Raw genomic sequence first — 18,974 nt, forward strand, 5'->3', positions numbered from 1 at the left:
GCAGTGACACTGATAGTAGAATGGAGAATTTTAAATGCTATTCGTTGGCAGGGTGGAAAATCTTTTCAGTATTACATGTACCTCTTTAAAGATTTCTGGCAGCCATTTCAGATTTCCTTTAATTGCAATTGTGTTGGTATAAAGTGGTAAAATAAACAGCATAGATTGTTATGCTCTGTAATGTAACAAATAATTTACAAGCAAGATCAAAGTTTCTTCTCATTACCTACACTTCCTCTGTATGGCATTTTTAGCATTATTTTTTCACAATGATTTCTGACTTTCTGAAGAACACAAACCTTGTGAAGTCTTGAAGTTATAGATCTGTGTTAAAAAAATCCTAATAATTTACAAAACACCTTTTGTAGACTCTTCTCATTAAGCAATATGTTGTTTGATTTATTTAACACATCTTGTTGTGTGATGTGGCAGTCACTTCATTAAACATCTAGACAAGGCTAAAGAGAAAACAAGCTGTCTTGCAAAAAAAATTATAGTGTATTTAACTATATTAATCGCTCCAGTTTTCCATATTAAAACATAATTAATACGGAAAGACTAGAAATGCTGACACACAGAACTCATAAGCAGTGTTCATGGTAGACAGACACACACCTTATGGGTTTCTTATAAAATGGCCTTAATCCACTTATGTACCAATAGACACTGTAGTGTAGTTTCCACTTTTAGAAATAAATCTTGACCTATCCTTACCCAATTCTGTAACCCTTACACTGAGTAGCACTTACCCCTGAAAAAATGCACCAGAGCATTAGTAAAGGTTGAAGAAATGGTACCTATAAAGTATACCAAAAATCAGTGCAGCGTGGGAAGCTGCTCTTACCCAGAGATGGCGTCCAATGTACCCAGTCTAATGGAAATCATACCACTTCATATCAGTGTCATGCAGAACCAGGCCAATTTACTATAGGCTGCTTGTGGCTGCAACTCCTCTGAGAAGCATTTTATAGCTGGCTTCTTGCTCATGCTTAGAATGGATAAATACACACACTCTAGTTTCATAGATGATTGTACTCCTTCGGTCCATTTTCCACTGTCTTTTGCTTTAGCCACATCTATTTAACACAGATGTGTAGTCTTATTTTTACTTTCATCACAAGGCATAAACGACTTGCTTGCCAACTTTGCATTCCTTATTACAGTCTAGAGCCTTAACATTCCTTGCCTACATGGGGGTCGGGGGGGTGTCTTGTTTTTCCTGCAGGGTTTTAGTCAGTGGAATTCAACCTCCCAGGCAGGAAATCCTCTGTAGAAAAGGTGAAATGAGGACTCCAGGCTTTCCTGCCCTGAAGCCTCTGAATAGGCACAGGCAGAACTTTGCCATTAGCATGTGATGTACATGCTTTCCCTTAACGGTAGAACTGTCTCTTAGCCCTATTGTTAATATCTCTCCTTTGTGATGTGATGCTGTGACACCTTGCTCCGCTTACCCAGAACTGTGAGCCAGTGTGTTACCGCTCTGCCCTGGCAAGAGTGAGCTTTGCTGCTGCTAAGCTCTGCGTGAGCTCCCAGCTTGTTTGCCTTGCTAGCAAACTCCTCAGGACTCCGCCTGTCCAAACCTTGACTTGCAGGTAACAATCAATGAACCCCAATTCCCGAGTTCCCCAGAGACATCTCTCCGCAATGTCCAGCCCTCTCACTGGACCCCCAAAGAAGTATTCAAGTTCACTGCATCCAGAGACAGAGCACACATCAGCCTGTTAGCTTGGCTGAGGATTTTACCCTTCAGTTTATTACACAGCCCTGAGATGGTTTTGTAATAAGACAAGAGCTAAGTTTATTAACGAAGCACAGAGATTTAAGTGTTAACAAGTAAGAATAGGAGACACACAGATGATTACAAGTAAAACAAAACATGTTTCCTAGTGGCTAAAATTTAACTTCAGCAAGTTACTATCTTGGTCTAAGCAGGTTTCTCACCTATAATCAGTTTCCAGAGACTTCAACCCTCCTGGGTGAAGCATCCAACTTTCTCAAAATAAAAGAGTTCTGGTCCATTGTGTCCTTCCAGTGATGGATGCCAAAATGGTTTTCTGCTTCAACTTATATTTTTTGCTTTTTTGTTTTCATTTAGAGGGGAAAATGGAGCTCTCGTCTTATATAAAGAATTGTATTATTTAAATGTTAGATTCCACAAGGAGTTGATGGTTCATTGCTTTGATGCCCGGGGTTTCATAAGTGGTCTCACCCCAGTCTGGTTTTGCTTACATCACAGAACAAACAAAACTTAGAATGATTAGCAAACTTTTCTAACAGTAGTCCCCAGAATGCTTGAATAATTGAGGTGTTGCATATCAGGATTGAGGTTCATTGCCAAAAGGGCACACAAAGTAATGGGGAAACCTGCAACTCACCTTCCACTGCTGGGACAAAATCTACTTCTCTTACATTCTTCTTACTCCATTCACTTCAGCGGATGAAAATTACAGTGGATACAGATGGATGTAGGATTCCCAACTTTCTAATCGCACAAAACCGAACACCCCAGCCCCGTCCTTTTCCCGAGGCCCCACCCTCCGTTCACTACATTCCCCCTCCCTCCATGGCTCACTCTCCCCCACCCTCATTCACATTTACTGGGCTGGGGCAGGGGGTTGGGGTGCGGAAGGGGGTGAGGGCTCTAACTGGGGGTGTGGGCTCTGGGGTCGGGCCAGAAATGAGGGGTTCAGGGTGCAGGAGGGGTCTCTGGGCTGGGGCAGGGTGTTGGGGTGCGGGAGGGGGTAAGGGCTCCGGCTGGGGGTGTGGGCTGGGGTAGGGCTGGGGATGAGGGTTTTGGGGTGCAGGAGGGGACTCCAGTCTGGGGGCCAGGACCGAGGGATTTGGAGTGCGGGAGGGGGCTGTGGGTTGAGGCAGGGAGTTGGGGTGCAGGAGTAGGAATGGGCTGTGGCTGGGGGTGCGGGCTCTGGGGTGGGGTCAGGGATGAGGGGTTTGGGGTGCAGGAGGTGGCTCTGGGTTTGTGGGGTGCTCAGGGCTGGGGCAGGGGGGGTTGAGGCTCGGGGTTGGGGTGCAGGCTTACCTCGGGTGGCTCCTGGTCAGCAGCACGACTGGGCTAAGGCAGGCTCCCTGCCTGTCCTGGCTCCGCGCTGCGCCCTGGAAGCAGCCAGCAAGTCCAGTTCCTAGGCAGGGAGGCCAGGAGGCTCCACGTGCTGCGCTCGCCCGCAGGCATCACCCCCTCCAGCTCCCATTGGCAGCGGTTCCCAGCCAACTGGAGTGTGGAGCCGGTGCTATCAGTTTGGCAGTTTCATGAGCATTACTATTCATACTAATTTTATAAAAAGACATAAAAAGGCAATAAATATATTCCTTAATTAATGCTAATTGCATTAAAAATTGAAACCTGAACAAGCTTATATCAGGCACTGATATACTGTATCTGGGCTTTTGAGAAAGTGCTCTTTACCTAAAAAGTAGCACAAGTGTTATGGTCCAGCAGGCAGTGGTAAAATGCATCTCAGTTGCCTTCAGTGGATTTAAACAGGTGTAAGTGAGAGCAGAATTTGGCTCTATACATATAGGAAATACCATGGTAGACAATAGAGTATGTTTCGTTTTTTTTTTTTTTAAATTGGCAACTATGGTACCTTCACTTTGAAAGGTAAACAGAGCCAAATTGTCTCATCAGGGATGAATTTGGCCCATTTAATTTTATTTTTTGATAAACGGGATTTCTCGTGCTTTTTTTCCAGCTAAACATGCACCTATTGCAAGTGGTAACTCCCTTCTTTACTTTGATTACAACCCATCTAGTTAAAGGAAGAGTTATTGATTGACATACAAAGTAAGAAGCCTTTTGTGTATTGTAAAGCTGGAACGTGTAGACCCTTGGGTGGGTACTGAACTTTTTATGTGTACATGGTTGTAAATGGTGCATAACACACTAATGAACAGGACCCTGGGTAGCCTCACTGGCACATATACACCAGATGGAGTTATATACCTTATTGGTCAACAGAGCAGAGTTATGGTGAGAAGACAAATGAGGCTAATAAAGTATAAAACACTTGTGGTGTAGACATTTAGAGTGTTGATGTGATCTTAAAATTGTAAAAAAACCCTCACATAAACACTGACCAGTGTGCCAATCTGAATCCAATACGCTGAAGGTATAGCGATAGATTAATATGGTAACGATAATCCATGTAAACAATATTTGAAAAGAAGTACATAGGTTAATGTGTTGTAATTGCTAATCGGCATTGGTACTAAACGTTATCTTCTGTTTTGAATTTGGGAGGTGGCAGAAGAATAAAGTCTGTGTGAGTATAATGGAGTATGTCATCTGCATTTAACTATTTTGAGGACTACTAAGGTAAATGATTTCTCATGGATGTCAGTAGATGGGGGAGCATTTAAGGGTGTTTGTGTGAGAGAGGACTGCATGTGTGACCTCTCTGTGCTAACCCCCAAAGATACCGGTTAGTTGGAGAATGACCTATCTCTATAAACTGAAGCCCTTTCTACTAAACTCTGTTTGATTACAGCTTCATCCTCCTAACTCACCTTCACCTACTTTGTCCCCTTTGTCCATCTGTTCATCCCTACACATGTGGATTGTAAATTCTCGAGGGTGGAGATTCTCTTCTTTTTTATTTGTCTGTAGAGAGCCTAGCACCATGGGCCATGATCCTTGACTGGAATTCCCAAGTACTGCTGTAATAGGCTTACATTATTACAATAATGTATGTATATCATAGAATCATAGGACTGGAAGGGACCTCGAGAGGTCATCTAGTCCAGTCCCCTGCACTCATGGCAGGACTGAGTATTATCTAGACCATTCCGGACAGGTGTTTATCTAACCTGCTCTTAAAAATCTCCAATGACTCTTGTGACTGTACAGGTGGAAATTAAAATCCACATAGACTCTTTTGAAAAGAGGAGAGGGTTAACTTACCTGACCTCAATGTCCTAGCCAGAATTCCCTCTCTCATTAAAAAAAGTGTATTCTTTATTCCAAGGCAATGGGTGAAATATTACTGAATGCATAATGGCTGCCGTTTGCTTACTCAAGCACTATACTAACAAGCACCTAACTAAAATAATTTATTCATATAAAGCATTTTAAGATACCTTGTGTATGCAATGTGCTATTTAATACCACATTCTAGGAGTATTTGTCTAGGTCCTGCACTGGAGTGTTTTGAGGTTAATTCATTAATGTTGGCAAAGTTCTTTGAGATCTTCCGATAAGAAATTATAGGGACATGCAAAGTTATTTATTACTCTGTGGGCAATTGAGTGGTCTATTAGAATGGTCCATTGGCTGTTGCATTACAGCAGATGTTGCTTCTTCTAAAAGACTCATCAGACTAATCAACCAGTGAAGAATTCTCATTGGATCAAAGTTCCTGGGTGTACTGTATTTTATTATACTTTAAATATCTTTCATATTTTTGAAGGTCAGTTTGAAGTAAATAATTTTTACTGCTCTGACCAACTTTTTCTTTGTCTGGCTTCAATTTCAGTAAGAGATTGGAATTGACTTTACAACAGAGTGAATATCTAAGGAACTAAACATAATAAACTAGTCCTCAGTGGTAATAATTTGTAACGATTACATTTTATGGAATGTAAATGGTTGTCTTCATAAACACACCAAGCTTTAATAAAATCATTGATGGCAACCATTCAGTTCCATTTTACAACAGTAAACTATATTTACAAAGCTGCTATGATAGAAGAAACTATATATGTAAAGATCAATGCCAGAAAATGTAAGCTATAGATTCAGTGAACTAGTAAACAGTACCAGATAAGCTGTCTTTAATATTATATGTGATCAGATAAGCAGGCTTTATTGTTAGAGTTATAATTACCCTTCATTATTTATATGTAACATTAGACTGCCAAACCTATATTTCTGTGACTGAACACACAAGATATGGCTTTTAGTGACATGTCCAGGGCATTAATAGAGAGAAATTAATATATAATGTATTTTATTTTCTATTTTTCAGTTTAATGTTTGCATTGTGTTGAATGGTATATTGTAATATTATATATAAGGTGTATGTGGAAAGTTGTTCCATAATACTGGATATGCATGGCCCAAAATTTATGAATTATTTTCTTTTAACCGTGTTTACTTTTTAAAATGAACAACATTTACACAGTGTTTTAGGACAAATACCACTTTGTACACAAATGATTTAACAATGATTTTTAATCCATATCTTACATTTAAATTAATATTACATATTTATATTCCAGTAGCATCTAGAAGACCCAAACTAGATCAGGGAGCCATTGTGCTGTCCTACTTGAAATCCAAAAAGAACACCCTTTTCTCATGTTACTAGTTAACATTTTTTTGAAAAATCCTCCTTTTGTGCCGTGGCTAGCTTGTCCTTGGGTTGGTCGATTCTTGTTAAAGCAGTACAGCCATGGTCTCCTTCAGAGTTAGCCTCTTGTGCTCTGATCCAAGTAGGGACAGAACCTACTTGTCTGAGACATCACAAGTCAAAATCCAGGGTACTGCCTGAAGTTGATATTGTTGAGTCAGCGGATGGCACTGTTCCCATTGGACCAGTATGGTACTCATGACCCTTCATATTGATAGGAGATGCTATGTTTGCAAAGGTGCTCTTGTTCAAGTGTGGTATGAAACAGAGTCCCTGCCCATTTAAATATACCACCGTGCCTTTTTTGTAAAACAGTGTTAACTTTCAAGTTATGACCAAACTGCAGTTTATGTAATATCACTCTGCCTACCTAAATCACCTCACACTGTCCACTCTCATTCTTCCTTGAACTTCTGCTCCAAACTGTTGGGTAGTGTTTCAGCAGCTGTGTTCTGAGGTGGGAGCCGTTTTGAGGATGAGCATAGCCATGTGTATGCATTCCTTAGCTACCTCACATTTCATGAGGAGACTTGATTAATGTTCTTAAAGTGCTTTGAGATCCTTGGAAGCAAACTATATCCTCTGTTGCAAAGTATTATATTATTAGTTATTATGGCAAAGGAATGTTCTCCCCTCTCTAAGGAAATGGCCCAAGTCACGTCATTGGGTTTTCATTCACCCTTTTGTTCTTGGCCACACTTATCCCCTATTAAAAACCTAATCCTAATTCTCTCCTACCCTCAGATGCATTTACAGCTTTCAAAAGACAGTCCACACTAAGCCATGCACCATCCCTCCAGAGCACGAGAACATCACCTGCCAACCCAAGAACAAATCTTTTCCTCAGGTTTGGAACTGGAGCACGCAGGGTCACATTATTTTGACTTTTAAAAAAAATATAACTTTAATGATGAAATGTTAATGGGTCACAGTTAATTAATTCTTTACATCCTGACAAATGAACGCCTACAGCTGGACTCCTCCTATGAATGTAGAATTCAGACGGTCCCGTCTGATATCATTTAGACAAGTTACTTGACCTTCCAGTCTTGTTTAATTATTACAGCTGCCAGTAAGAAGCAAATGTTAAATGTCAGTAACTAGAAAGGCCCCCTAAAATGCCATGTTAAGCAAGTGCCTTTCTTGGGCAAAGCATTTCAGCTGTGTGTGTGTAATAGCAATATAGGGCATTTTAAAAAATAACCTAGTCTATTAGATAAAAATATCAGAAAGGATCTGAACATCCTTTTACATTTTGGAGGTGTTTGAAATCCAAAGCAGGATACTTATTTGAATTTAGTAAATGGCAATGGGACTATTTGTGTGCCAGTAAGGTCTTCATAATCTGGCCTATAATGATCTGATTTCAGGAGTAATGTGGAGAGGATGTCAGTGAGGATCACAACTTCTCTTCCTCTGCTAAAAGCTGAGAGAGAACTCCTCTTCCTACAAGAGTTCCCTCTCCTTTGGGCTGGTGTAGGGAGAGCTCCCCCTCCACAGGCAGAATCCATCCCCTGCATTTAAATACACACTGACCTTAGGGATATTCAAAAATCTGAAACCTGACCCTGACTTTGCAACATGAGTCCCTATCTAATAAAAATGCACAGTAACAAACAAATCAGTTAAGTAAGCTCATAGCACATAACACAACTAACGTGCACTGCTTTGATGAAATTGGTGCGGAGGAAGCGAGAGGATGAATCTATTTTGCATAAATTTCCAATCTTATGAAATTTATGAGATGCCACTTACTTTGTGTTTGGACCCCATGTTAATGGATGGGCAGTTACATGCAGCTAGCTTCCTGAGATCAAAGGCAGATGAGGAAGGGCAAGTTAGTCAACAGAGGGAATATGCATTCATGAAGAAACCCCCCTGAAAATGTTGACCTTGTGTCTGTGTCTAGCAGTGTGGTGCTAACATACACACTAGTTAATTACTCTGAGAGCATTTTATGGTGCTACTTATCAACATGATGCCATTACTACGGCAGTGGAACTTCAAGAGAAGCTGCACTTAAAATTACATTTCTGCTCACAAAAAAAAAAAAAAAACAGAAAATGAAAGAAATATTAGTAGTAAGGTGGCTGCCCTGGAGATTTCTGCAGGGATGGGAAGTTGTTCCAGAGATTTCCACAGGGATGGGAATAGTCTGCAGACTATTTCTCTCCCGCACCAAACACACCCATCAAAAAAACCCAAAACAAACAAACAAAACCATTATTAGTGAGTATGCTTAACCATAATAGAGTTGCTTCAACACAAAGGATACATTTACATAGATCGCTTTCATCTGTCTTCAAGTGCCTTACAGAATTATACCATGGGCCAGGTTGTGGGAAGCATTCCTGTCTTGAGTAAGGACTAGAAAAACAGGCCCTGTGTACAAAAATCTCTTCCCTCATTATGGAAACATAGCAGCCCTTTTACTCATCTTTATGAATGCATGTTTATATTCTGTTCAGACACTAAGGGCCTGACCTGTGAGCACCTCCTTGGTATTCCGTGGACACCTTCAAATGCCATTGAAGTCTATCAAAGTCGAGGCAGGACCCTAAGAGGGCAGTGAATTGTCTTTTATAGCTGAATGGGCTAAACATCTGGATAGTGACTGGTGGCCCAACAAGCCTGGGAACTCCAGATGCAGTGGGAGAATGGTGTAGTTTTCTGATATCATAAACTCTTTTTTGAGTTCAGTGTTCAGCATACAGCTGTATGTGTGCACCTCCTTGCAGTTTACAGGGAATGTCTCTTGTTGAATGTTGATATTCTAGATGAGGATCTGTCCCATTTTATTTATGCTATGGGGGATACTTACCCTCATGTTTTGACAGTGTGTAATACTACTGGTTGGCAACGATATGTATCCCTATTTGTTTAGCTTTCGTACATCAGATCTTTACTTTTATGTTTCCAGTAACATGACTTAAGTTTGGTTTGGGTTTTTGCAGGTGCTCATTTGTTTGGGCAGGATTCCCTTGTTGGAAGTTATGGTTTTAGTTAGTTTCAATCAGGCACCCAGAGGTTCCTTGGGCATGGGTGACCACCAGTAAAAACTTCATCTAATTAAAGTCCAGGTCTGCAATTTGTTATCGCTTCTGAGATATCTTATGTATTTGCCAAAAGATTTCTTCAGTACTTAATTTGTGCCAGGGCTGACCCCCGGCATCTCTAGGCTTGGCAGTTCATAGCCCAGCATCTCTGGGCTTGCCACATGAGTTATGAAAGTAAAAAAATTGCGTGAGCCCCAGCACGTAATTGCTTGCACTGTATTTCTTCACTATGGTTTCTAATTCTGGCTCTTTTACTATATCAAAATAATGTACTGCACATACTCTATACTAGAAACATTTAATATTTGTTTACCCTTTACTATTCTTAAAAGAATGCTCCCATAACCTTCTCCATTTTCTACAAAAATCCACATTTCTTGTGGCTGCAAGATTGCCTCATTCCTAGTACATGTGATCCAAACTATTTTGTTAATGAACCCTGCTTAAATTCTTCATCCTAGCCCATGTAAATTTTGTTGACTTAAACACGTTATGGTAGTCAGTCCATTTTGTTGTTGTCAAGAATCATAGCAGCCTTAACCATCTAGGGCAGATTCTCTGCTAGTGTAAATTGGTATGACTCCATTGGCATCTATCACTCCAGTGACTACTCCAGCTGCGAATCTCATCCCTAGAATCTTTGTCAAGACATAGCAGTTGTATTAGGGAGAGAGTCATTTAGTTCTTTGCTGTAGACCAGCCATTTCTCCAGGCTGTTTTATTGTCCTGCTGTGTTTTCAGAACAGTGCCGTGATCCTGTACTGCGAGGGAAGCCAAAGGATGAACAGCATGAGATATTATAATTTGGTTTTATTCAAGACCTTTTTAATAATATAATCATTTATGGTAGCCAAGTTTTCCATAAAGACAATTTATGCAGAACCAGTTTTATCTCAAATGATTTACAAAAGCATGTTTTTAAACTAAATAGTGATTTTCTGCAAAGTGAAGCAATTCTGGGTAGATACAGCCAACTGGTCCAACTATGTGGCGTGTAGATATAAATTAAGTTACATTTTGTGTAGCAGGGTACATTGAGTGCTTTATTTACAAAAATGTCTGAGTCAGCTTTGTATTATGATGTGTTGTCTTAATATATTCAATACATACAACTACAGAACACCCATTTTCACTGAATATAATCACTGCATATATTCTCATATGAAATTGTTCAGTACACTGTGTTAATGATAGCATTTCCTGCACATCAGTTGATTTAAAATGAAGTATTCCATTACATATTTAATAATCTGTGATGCTAAGAAGATTGCTTTTTCCTTAATAATGGCCCAAATCTCTGCAGTTTACAATGGTATTACCAGAGTGTTTTAGGTTAATTAGTGTACAGCACTTTGTTTTTCTGTAATTTGAAAATATGTTTGGTGACTTTAAAACGGTTTCAGTGGCAGCTTTCAATTCATTTAAAAGCAGAATTCCATTCTGCTGATGCAGTTCAAATACCTGTCACAGTTACTGATGTATTCCAGGTTTTATATGCTGTAAAGAGAACCTGAAGTGGAGCTTGAATCTAGCTAACTAACTTGAACATTCAGTATGTTGCTAATATTACAGAAGTTTTAAAGAAACTTCAACTTCCGAGCCTACTCTTAATTAGTGATGCAGCAACAAGAAGTCGTAGCTGTTCTGTTTTAAACAGATATTTCAGACAACCACTGCAAGTCGACCCAGCCTTAGATCTTCTAACTGAAATAAGCAGCTGTATTACTTTATAGTTGCTGGTTTCACTACTTCAACGCATTTTGACTTGTATAATATGTATATTCTAAAATCTCTTTGCTTAGCAGAGCTATTTATGAAACGTTTGAAGAAAATAAATAGCTTTTAAAAGGCTAATATATAATTTTTATTAGTTGTTGCAATCATTCTAAAATATGCAGTGCAATCATATTTGAATGACCATGCTGTGTGACTTGTGGCAAGCTGTTTCCTGTATGAAGTGTCCACCAAGATTTAAATTTTGGCCATTAATCTTTTCATAGTAGTGGTCAAATTGCCAACAAATTCTAGTCTGATTATTAATCTATTACCATTGCAAGAAAGGAGAAGCCATGACAGCTTGGCATTTTCCTTATTACAAATTACATGATATTCTACAGCAATGTTCAAACACTACATTTTACAGCAGTGGTACTGCATTTATTAGGCCATTATTGTACTGTTGTATTTTTATTCGTTATCAATTAAAATTGTCTTTTTAATTCTGACCTAAGTCTATGTTGTCTGTCGTGGAGTGTGCATCTCATACTTTCACACAAATAGAATGAAAAATAGATGGCACGGTATATGCCTATCTTTTTCAAACTATGATACCCTTATATTATGAGCCTTTGTATTCCTAGAAGTTGATATGCATCTGGGAAAGCTTACCATCTGCTGTAAGAGGCTGGAGGTTGTGTATGTTGAAAAGGGGAGGAGATACAGTAATTTAAAAATGGACATGTCTTGCCAAAAAAAAAAAAAAGAGCAGAACTGAAGTGTGTGTATGTGTACTGGTTAATAGTGACTCATATAAGGAAGCTTACAAGAAGTGGAAACTTGGACAGATGACTAGGGAGAGGTATAAAAATATTGCTCAAGCATGCAATCAGGAAGGCCAAAGCACAATTGGAGTTGCGGCTAGCAAGGGATGTGAAGGGCAACAAGAAGGGTTTCTACAGGTATGTTAGCAACAAGAAGAAGGTCAGGGAAAGTGTGGGACCCTTACTGAATGGGGGAGGCAACCTAGTGACAGATGATATGGAAAAAGCTGAAGTACTCAATGCTTTTTTTGCCTTGGTCTTCACAGACAAGGTCAGCTCCCAGACTGCTGCACTGGGCAGCACAGTATGGGGAGGAGGTGAGCAGCCCTCAGTGGTGAAAGAACAGGTTAAGGACTATTTAGAAAAGCTGGACATACACAAGTCCATGGGTCCAGATCTAATGCATCCGAGGGTGCTGAGGGAATTGGCTGATGTGATTGCAGAGCCATTGACCATTATCTTTGAAAACTTGTGGCAATCGGGGGAGGTCCCGGATGATTGGAAAAAGGCAAATATAGTGCCCATCTTTAAAAAAGGGAAGAAGGAGAATCCGGGGAACCACAGACCAGTCAGCCTCACCTCAGTCCCTAGAAAAATTGTGGAGTAGATCCTCAAGGAATCCATTTTGAAGCACTTGGAGGAGCGGAAGGTGATCAGGAACAGTCAACGTAGATTCACCAAGGGCAAGTTATGCCTGACCAACCTGATTGCCTTCTATGATGAGATAACTGGCTCTGTGGATATGGGGAAGGCAGTGGATGTGATATAGCTTGACTTTAGCAAAGCTTTTGATATGGTCCCCCACAGTATTCTTGCCAGCAAGTTAAAAAAGTATGGATGGGATGAATGGACTCTAAGGTGGATAGAAAGCTGGCTAGATCATCAGGCTCAATGGGTAGTGATCAACGGCTCGATGTCTAGTTGGCAGCCGGTATCAAGCGGAGTGCCCCAGGGGTCGGTCCTGGGGCCGGTTTTGCTCAACATCTTCATTAATGATCTGGATGATGGGATGGCTTACACCCTCACCAAGTTCGCGGATGACATTAAGACGGGGGGAGAGGTAGAATCAGAGAATCGTAGAACTGGAAAGGACTTGGGGAGGTTGTCTAGTCCAGTCCCCTGCACTCATGGCAGGACTAAGTATTATCTATACCATCCCTGACAGGTGTTTGTCCAACCTGCTCTTAAAAATTCCCAATGATGGAGATTCCACAGCTTCCCTAGGCAATTTATTTCAGTGCTTAACCACTCTGACAGTTAAGAAGTTTTCCTAATGTTCAACCTAAACCTCCCTTGCTGCAATTTAAGCCCATTGCTTCTTGTCCTATCCTCAGAGGTTAAGAAGAACAATTTTTCTCCCTCTTCCTTGTAACAACCTTTTATGTACTTGAAAACTGTTATAATGTCCCTTCTCAGTCCTCTCTTCTCCAGACTAAACAAACCCAATTTTTTCAATCTTCCCTCATAAGTCATGTTTTCTAGACCTTTAATAATTTTTGTTGCTCTTCTCTGGACTTTCTCCAATTTGTCCACATCCTTTCCTGAAATGTGGCGCCCAGAACTGGACACAATACTCCGGTTGAGGCCTAATCAGTGCGGAGTAGAGCGGAAGAATTACTTCTCGTGTCTTGCTTACAATACTCCTGCCAATACATCCCAGAATTATGTTTGCTCTTTTTGGAACAGCATTACACTGCTGACTCATATTTAGTTTGTGATCCACTATGACCCCCAGACCCATTTCTGCAGTACTCCTTCATAGGCAGTCATTTCCCGTTTTGTATGTGTGCAACTGATTGTTCCTTCCTAAGTGGAGTACTTTGCATTTGTCCTTATTGAAATTCATCCTATTTACTTCAGACCAGTTCTCCAGTTTGTCCAGATCATTTTGAATTTTAATCCTATCTTCCAAAGCATTTGCAATCCCTCCCAGCTTGGTATCATCTGCAAACTTTATAAGTGTACTCTCTATGCCATTATCTAAATCATTGATGAACATATTGAACAGAACCAGACCCAGAACCGATCCCTGCGGGACCCCACTCATTATGCCCTTCCAACATGACTGTGAACCACTGATGATTACTCTCTAGGAACGATTTTCCAACCAGTTATGCACCCACCTTATAGTAGCTCCATCTAGGTGGTATTTCCCTAGTTTGTTTAGGAGAAGGTCATGGGAGACAGTAACAAAAGCCTTACTAAAGTCAAGATATACCACATCTGCCGCTTCCCCCCATCCACAAGGCTTGTTACCCTGTCAAAGAAAGCTATCAGGTTGGTTTGACACGATTTGTTCTTGACAAAACCATGCTGACTGTTACTTATTACCTTATTATCTTCTAGATGTTTGCAAATTGATTGCTTAATTATTTGCTCCATTATCTTTCCGGGTACAGAAGTTAAGCTGACTGGTCTGTAATTCCCTGGGTTGTCCTTATTTCCCTTTTTATAGATGGGCACTATATTTGCCCTTTTCCAGTCTTCTGGAATGTCTCCCATCTTCCATGACTTTTCAAAGATAATTGCTAATGGCTCAAATATCTCCCCAGTCAGCTCCTTGAGTATTCTAGGATGAATTTCATCAGGCTCTGGTGACTTGAAGACAGCTAATTTGTCTAAGTAATTTTTGACTTGTTCTTTTCCTATTTTAGACTCTGATCCTACCTCATTTTCACTGGCATTCACTATGTTAGATGTCCAATCGCCACCAACCTTCTTGATGAAAACTGAAATAAAGAAGTCATTAAGCACCTCTGCCATTTCCACATTTTCTGTTATTGTCTTCCCCCCCTCATTGAGTAATGGGCCTACCCTGTCCTTGGTCTTCCTCTTGCTTCTAATGTATTTGTAGAATGTTTTCTTGTTTCCTTTTATGTCCCTAGCTAGTTTGATCTCGTTTTATGTCTTGGCTTTTCTAATTTTGTCCCTACTTACTTGTGTTATTTGCTTATATTCATCCTTTTTAATTTGACCGAATTTCCACTTTTGGTAGGACTCTTTTTTTTGAGTTTTAGATCATTGAAGATTTCCTGATTAAGCCAGGGCAGTCTCTTTCCATACTTCCTATCTTTCCTACAGAGTGGGATAGTTTGCTCTTGTGCCCTAAATAATGTCTCTTTGAAAAACTGCCAGCTGTCTTCAGATGATATGCTGGAGTGTAGAGATAGGGTCCAGAGTGACCTAGACAAGTTGGAGGATTGGGCCAAAAGAAATCTGATGAGGTTCAACAAGGACAAGTGCAGAGTCCTGCGCTTAGGATGGAAGAATCCCATGCACTGCTACAGGCTGGGGATGGACTGGCTAAATTGTAGTTCTTCAGAAAAGGACCTGGGGATTACAGTGGATGAGAAGCTGGATATGAGTCAACAGTTGCCAAGGAGGCTAACGGCATATTGGGCTGCATTAGTAGGAGCATTGCCAGCAGATCGAGGGAAGTGATTATTCCCCTCTATTTGGCACTGGTGAGGCCACATATGGAGTATTGCACTACAGAAAGGATGTGGACAAATTGGAGAGAGTCCAGCGGCAGGCAATGAAAATGATTAGGGGCCTGGGGCACATGATTTACGAGGAGAGGCTGAGGAAACTGGGCTTATTTAGTCTGCAGAAGAGAAGAGTGAGGGGGGATTTGATAGCAACCTTCAACTACCTGAAGGGGGGTTCCAAAGAGGATGGAGCTAGGCAGTGGTGGTGGCAGATGACAGAACGAGGAGCAGTGGTCTCAAGTTGCAGTGGGGGAAGGCTAGATTGGATATTAGGAAAAACTATTTCACTAGGAGGTTGGTGAAGCACTGGAATGGGTTACCTTGGGAGGTGGTGGAATCTCCATCCTTAGAGGTTTTTAAGGTCTGGCTTGACAAAGCCCTGACTCGGATGATTTATTTGGGGTTGGTCCTGCTTTGAGCTGGGGGTTGGACTAGATGACCTCCTGAGGGTCTCCTCCAACCCTAATCTTCTATGATTCTATGATTCTATCTTAAGATTTAAAAGTGATCTGAAAATAAAATGAAAAAAAATCTTTGCAAATTTAGAACTATATGCTGAATGCCCAATAGAGCAAGAGTAAAAGAGGACATTCAGCATAGAGCAGATATACCACCTACCTTTCTTTATTCCTTCATTTGCAGGGCCAGATGCCGCAGTCACCAGCTCTTGCTCTATGTCTCGTCTTTATATGCACCATGCTAGTGAATCATGCATGTCACAGAAACCAGATGCAAACTTGATTTGGGCTTTAGAGCTTTGGACTTTTTCTTGTCTTTTCATGTTGCACAGATAAGCAAAGTTTTTATTCTGAAATATTCTAAATTACTGAAATAAGATTATTATAGGGACACTGTCAGGGTACAAATCACTGCCCCTAATTCTGCAAAGAGTTCCATTCATGTAGACCCCTGTGCTAAAGCAGATCTTACTGCACAGTTAAGATCCACATATTAAAGGAAAACGATCCTTACCTCTGTCACCTCAAATTATTGAAAAATAAAAGATGATTTTCAGTATTTATGTCCTTTGTTTACTCTTTTTGCATTCCTCTTAGCTTGGACAATTAAAATATAGTTGTTGGTTTCATTTTTCTTTCTGTTTAGTTTCTATTTAATGTCACTCTTGGGTTCTCCCGCATTGGCTCAAAGCTGCAATGTGCAGATTTATTTTAAAAAAGGCAAAAACCCCACCATGTTTCCAACTAAATTAAAATATTTAATGGCAATGCTTCTAGCAGTTTGAGAGCTTCGTTAAAGTTTTATTTATTGTTTTTACAAAATATACATTTGGAGCCGAATTTTGTCCCAGTACTGCTGCCATTAAAGTATAAAAGTAATAAGTTGGTTCAAGTCAGCAATGGAATTATTTTCTGGCTTGCCTTCACACCAGGGCACACAGAAAATTAAGAAAAATTTCCCTGTGTAAGTGAATTATTATTAGTCATGTTTATTACAGTAATACCAAAGGAACAACTACGATCAGGACCCCATTGTGCTAGGCACTGTGCAAACACAGAGGTATAAATAGTCCTTCCCTGAAGAGTTTACAATTTAAATAGACAAAACAGACAAATGTAGTGAATACTCTTCCTCTTGCAAGAATTTTCAGCACATACAGTATTTCTATGGGGCGGCGTCAGCAGAGCTATAGCAGTTTGCACCAGCTGAGGATAAGTCCCTATAGATGCTGGAGATTTCTTTTTAAAATGTTGGAGGTTTTATTGATGTTTACAAGATCATGTTGCCATGATTTCAAGAAAATTTCAAGCATAATAGAATGTTACAGCTAGATTCAAACAACAATCTTAACCTTCAGAAATATAATATGGACCTACTTATTGATAATTTTGAATGTTTAAGGATAGCTCCTCCCAAAGGAACAGAATATACTCCCCACTCTCCCCAAACTATTGTTACCTTTTAATTTTTATGTAATCTTCACCCACCATAGCAACCCATGACATCTCCTTTCTTGTATAATTATTTGCTGGAATTTAAAAATGCTTGTTTGTTTGTGAATTTTAAGTTCCCCCAGTTCAGCGGAGTGCTTAAGCACTTTTATTTATGTGAGTAATCCTATTGGTTTCATGTGATTAAAGTTAGTGATGTGCTTAAGTACTCTGTTGAATTGGGACCTCAGTAGCCTTTGAGACTCAGAGTCCAGTCCTTGTGTACATTAAGCTCCCATTGATTTTTAGAGTGTAACTTCAACTGGACTTTGAGGAACTCAAAGATTGAAGGATCACATTCCACATCCTGACTTGACATTTATGCTCAAATGTCCCTGTGTATCACATAGTTCAAAGGGGAAGGGCCAAGTTCTGCTTTCAGTTATGCAGGTGTAAATCTGGAGTACTGCCATTCAAGTCAGTGGAATTACAAAAGATTTAAATGGTGTAGTTAGGAACAAAACTTAGTCCTACAAGAGAACACTTCTGTCTTTTCATTGTCAAAAATACAATATGTGGGTTCATATAGAATATGTAGTTGCATATAGATTTGAGGCATTATTCTGGGTGACACAAATCGTTGAATCTAGAGAGGAAGACCTAATCATTCATCTAGTCCATTTCTTTGCCTGTTCAGTACAGTCCCCTACTGTACATTCATTCTTGCTTTATTCAGTCTCATTTTAGTTGTGCCAAGGGATAGAGTTTCCACTATTTTCCTTAGGAAACTTTCACAGCCTAATAGCTCTCACTATCAAGTAGCTTTTCCTGATATTCAGCCTTTCTTAAAGCATCCAAAATGTCAAACATACAGGGCACAGTAACTCCGGTTTGTGTTTTGACCATGTAAAACACTCAGTTGTAGTGTAGCACAAAATCCCAGAGAAGTTAAACCACAACTGTAGAGTAAATGTGTCTATTAGAGCTGGAAATTTCAAAGAGCATAAGTGAAATAGATTTTGGACTGAGAACAACATACACATTATTAATGTGATAGGAGAGAGCTACAAGCCACCTCAAGCCCCAGAGCCTCCATTTTTCTGTTTCTAGCTCATTTTTATCTTGCTCATCCCACTTTGCCTTCCCATGCTGCACTGCAGAAATCAAAGGAACTCGGAGCTCTTTGGTTCTGTTTCAGTGACCTATTGAGATCAGCTGAGATATGTAGGGGATGCAGATATTTGTTTTATTCTCAAGTTTATTAAGTAAATTATGATGGTTGGGGGACCAATACTGCTTCTGTTGAAGTCAATGAAAAAACTCTCATTCACTTCTGAAGTGTGTGTGTTTGTGTGTGTGTGCATGCGCTTGGTTATTTGTTTTTTTTTTAACATTCTTTGTTATTTTATGTCTTGTCTTCCAGGACCTGGGTAGGTGGAATAGGGATGAGGCAGAGAAAATGCCCTGAATTAGGGATAATATGACAGGATTTCTTTTCTTTTAACCAACTAAAATATGGATATGCCAAGGTAATTTATCAGTAGTCAACTCCTGTGGTGAACAAAGAGAACAGAAAATCTGTTGATTAAAGCACATTTTCAGAAAAGTAAGACCCAAAATGTATGAATAAAACTATTTT

This window comes from Emys orbicularis, chromosome 9 (assembly GCF_028017835.1).
Source record: "Emys orbicularis isolate rEmyOrb1 chromosome 9, rEmyOrb1.hap1, whole genome shotgun sequence".
NCBI classification, from domain to species: domain Eukaryota; kingdom Metazoa; phylum Chordata; order Testudines; family Emydidae; genus Emys; species Emys orbicularis.